Raw genomic sequence first — 4,445 nt, forward strand, 5'->3', positions numbered from 1 at the left:
GGGAAACTGTATTACTTTGTTCGTTGGAAAAACCTTGGGTCCGCGCACGACGAGTGGGTGGCCGCACCCCACATGGCGGCCCCTCGCTTGGTCCGAGAATTCCACCTCGCTTATCCCGATAAGCCTCGTCCTTTCGAGGACGCGGGAGGGGGGCCTTAAGGGGGGCAGAATGTGAGGGTCTCTGTGTCTCTGACTCTGTGTCTCTGCTTTCCATCACCTGCTGTGTTATCAGTGAACTCATAAAAGCAGTTCACACCTTCTGGTCCCAGGCGCCTGGCCTGATTGCCCCAAGTATCTCCCCCCCGCTGTTCTTCCTGTCTGTACTCCCTCAGGCCGATGCGGCCTTGGAAGTGTGATAGCTTCAGCAGACTTCCTGGGACTCGTTTGATGTTTTGTATTATGCCAAGCTTGTAACTTCCCATAACAATAAGTGTGAACCCCAGTGCCCCAGTGCCCTGGAGTCAATATATTCTGTAAACCCGATAAGCCCCTCACTTGCAACTTTCTACCTGTGCCTGTCTCATCTCCTGATGTCTTCAATAAATCCTTTGTTTCTGTATCAACGCCTGAGCAATTGATTAGGAGAATTAGACTCAGAGAGGGGGAACTCTCACACAGAGCCCCGTGGCGCAGAGTGGTAAGCTGCAGTACTGCAGTCCAAACTATGCTCACAACCGGAGTTCGATCCCAATGGAAGTCAGTTTCAGGTAGCCAGCTCAAGGTTGACTCAGCCTTCCATCCTTCCGAGGTTGGTAAAGCGAGTACCCAGCTTGCTGGGGGTCAAATGTAGACAACTGGGGAAGGCAATGGCAAACCACCCCGTAAACGTAATCTGCCTAGTAAATGTCGGGATGTGATGTCACCCCATGGGTCAGTAATGACCTGGGGCTTGTACAGGGGACTACCTTTTTCTTACAAAGGGTGTTGCCTTCACAACTAAAAAAAAGTTGTGATTAGACCTCATCTTAAGAATTAATGTTTGGATAAGAGGGCTATGGGAATTATTAACCATTGTCCAGTCTTCCCTTTGGGGGCAAGGTATTGTTATAGCAGAGCAACAAAGACGTTTCTGGATGACACACTCTTTTCAAACTGTATTCTGATCTGGATTCTGGACTGAAACAGCACTGTTGGCTTTGGTTGATTTCTGGCTACAGTTGGCCACAGGCAATCCATCACTGCTGATACTGTTACAGCTATCATCAGCGTTTTATATGATCGAGCACATTATTTTTCTGAATCAACTACAGTTGATGTCTGGGGATAAACGAGACAGCTCTCCATGGATTTCATGGTGTACTTGTTGGCGTGAAACAAAGAGTTTCCATAGGAAATGTAGACTCTGCTAGTTGGAATGGGATGTGTTGGGCGCCCCATGGGCCCATTTTATCTCCAACATCCTCAGTCATGTTATTGGCAGTATTACAAGGTTAAAGTGTAGGTTTATTGATTGATTTAAAAGATTGTATGTGCCTTACTCTCAGCTCATGCATATTCATAAGGAACATTACAGACATAAAACTTCAACACAGTATAATAGGGTTGCAAACTCTGATTTCAGAGACTTGGGGGTAGTTCCTGGGGAGGACAGAGTCTGGGGAGAAGAGGGAGCACAATGGGCATGTGATGTCATAGAGTTCACCCTCCAACACTGCCATTTCTTCCAGGGGAACAGACCTTTGTATCCTGGAGATCAGTCATAATTCTGGGGGAGCTCCAGGTATTCCATTCACTGAAGTCTATCTTCATTTTTTGTATATGCTACTTACAGGATATGGCTGCAGGTGGAAGACTGAATACATACCTTCTGCGTAGCATTGAAGCAGAAGTGCAGGTACCTGACAGATCTTAGCCCCTGACCTCATTTTCCTTATCTCTGGAATATGTAAAACAATAATTTGGAAAAGAGGAGACCATTCCCACGCTATTGAGAATTAGCTTTGAACTAGGTTGGTCATCCTGTTGATAAAACACACAGTACATTTAGTGCTCAGCACATTTGAGTACTCAGCTGCTTCTACTAGGCAAGGAGCATGCATGCCTCCTCCAATTACTCCAATCAATTACTGATTGACTGAATACAAAAAGGAAAATGGGTACATAACCCCCCCCCCTTTTGCAATAATCATGAGTCTCAGCAGATTTTGTGGAATGCAGATAGTGGCAGATGTTTGTTTTCTCTGTAGGCAGAGAAGCAAGGCTATCGCCACAATCTGAGCCACAGTTAGCATTGCAAAATGGCCATCAAAAGCACATTATTTACCCACTTCCTTGATTTCCGCAGTCTGAGGAAACCTCTCAAATGTAATAAAGCTACGGATGCTTTGCTATCAACCATTAATGTTTGGTCTCTGTTAAGTGTGCTTAATTCGCTCATGCTCCAGCGGCTCACGGGAACAGTATTCCACTGATTAAATGTTCAAGAGACTGGGCTGGAACTCATCACCTGACCTAGTTAAAACAAAGCTCTTGACACCCCCATTCATGCTGTTGTAATATCAAGAATATGCTTGCTGATCATTCTACATGTGGGACTTACCTTGAAGATAAACAGAAATGTAGACATCAGATTTCCATGTGTTGGACATAACATTCATTTAAGCAGAGGTGGGGAACATCAGGCCCGGGGGCCATTTAAGGCCCGCGAAATAATTTGGTCTGGCCCTTTGTGGGTCCTGGCAGTTCTCAAGCTCAGAAGGATCTAAGACTGGTGATCCACCCCCTCCCGCGGACAGGAATAGCCTCTATTCAAGGTGGATGTGAGTTTGTTTTGCTGAGAAAAGGAACATTTTCCCTTCTTGCAGAAGAGTCATTAGCTATGGAGCTGCTAGGACCGCCCAAGAAACTAATTTTTAAGTTGATAATTTTGTATGGCCAGTGAATAATGTTATAAATATCCAAATGGCCCTTGGCTGAAAAAAGGCTCCCCACCCCTTATTTAAGGTCTAAGCTCAGCAAACCTTAACTAGAGATGTTAAGCATTGAACCTGGGAACTTCAGCAAGCAAAGGAGATGCTCTGCCACTGTGCCACAGCTAGGGTTGCCAACCTCCAGGTACTGAATATTACAAGCATTCAACAATATTTACTGAGCATTAAATTCATGCCCTATTTAAACCAAAAGAATAACCAAAGTATTGAATTCATAACAATGGAGTGTCAATTGGTAACAAGATAACAATGAAATACCAGTGCAACTCAAGTCCATGGGCAACAGCCTCAAAAAGTTGCAGCAGCACCCGATGGCGGACCCATTTAATGCTCAGTAAATATTGTTGAATGCTTGTAATATTCAGTGCTTGTGTAGTTTTTGCACTGTGTTCTTTGTGGAGCCTTCGTGCTGCCAATTTCCTAAGGTTACCTATTACAGCACAGGTTGTTGTTTTTCCCTTAACCTCCAGGTACTAGCTGGCGATCTCCTGCTATTACAACTGATCTCCATCTGACAGAGATCAGTTCACCTGGAGAAAAAGGTCGCTTTGGCAATTGGACTCTTTCAGATTGAAATCCCTCCCCTCCCCAAATCCCGCCCTCCTCAGGCTCCACCCAAAAAAATCTCCAGGTATTTCCCAACCCAGAGCTGGCAACCCTAGCCACAGCCCTTCCCCATCATACTTCAAGTTTCCCCAGCACCACTGCTTTTCATTGGCTATTGCTATCAGGGATAGGGAAGCTCACCGGTTAATTACATCACAGCAAGTGATTTGTACTGTTATATATCACCTGGAGAAGGAATCTTGGGTGTACCTGAATTTGGCAACAGCCACACATACTCTCTTGTGTCCTGTTTCAGCTAGGATTACTTATGAAATTTCTCCCCAGCATTTTGGTTTCTGAACTACCTGCTCTTGTTTATGGCGCTGCAGGCCTGTGCTAATGATCAGCTGTTCTTCTGTTTTTCATCTCCAGACTTCAGTTCATGGCATATGTTCCGTTGGGCTTAGTTTTGAGTTCATGTCTTACAGGATGTCATTGTTCACAAGCATCTATGTGCACTGTTCGAAACCATATAAAAAGACGTCTTGATGTAACCACCCATAAAGCTGCTTTACACCGAATCAGACCATTGGTCTGACAAGGCCAGTATTGCCTCCTCTCACTGACTCTGGCTGTCCATGGTCTCAAGTGGGGAGTTCTTTCACATCACCTACTACTTGATTCTTATAACTAGAGATGCTGGGGATTGAACGTATGGCCTTCTGTATACAAAGTCACATCCTTGTTTGCTATTTTTCTAATTATTTTAGTTATGTGTTGCATGTGCATTGATGACTTGGTGGTAGGGTTGCCAACCTCCAGGTACTAGCTGGAGATCTCCTGCTGTTACAACTGATCTCCAAGCGATATAGATCAGTTCCCCTGGAGAAAATGGCCGCTTTGGCAATTGGACTCTATGGCATTGAAGTCTCCCCCCTCCCCAAACCCTGCCCTCCTCAGGCTGCACCC

Source organism: Euleptes europaea, chromosome 1 (assembly GCF_029931775.1).
Source record: "Euleptes europaea isolate rEulEur1 chromosome 1, rEulEur1.hap1, whole genome shotgun sequence".
In the NCBI taxonomy this organism is placed as follows: domain Eukaryota; kingdom Metazoa; phylum Chordata; class Lepidosauria; order Squamata; family Sphaerodactylidae; genus Euleptes; species Euleptes europaea.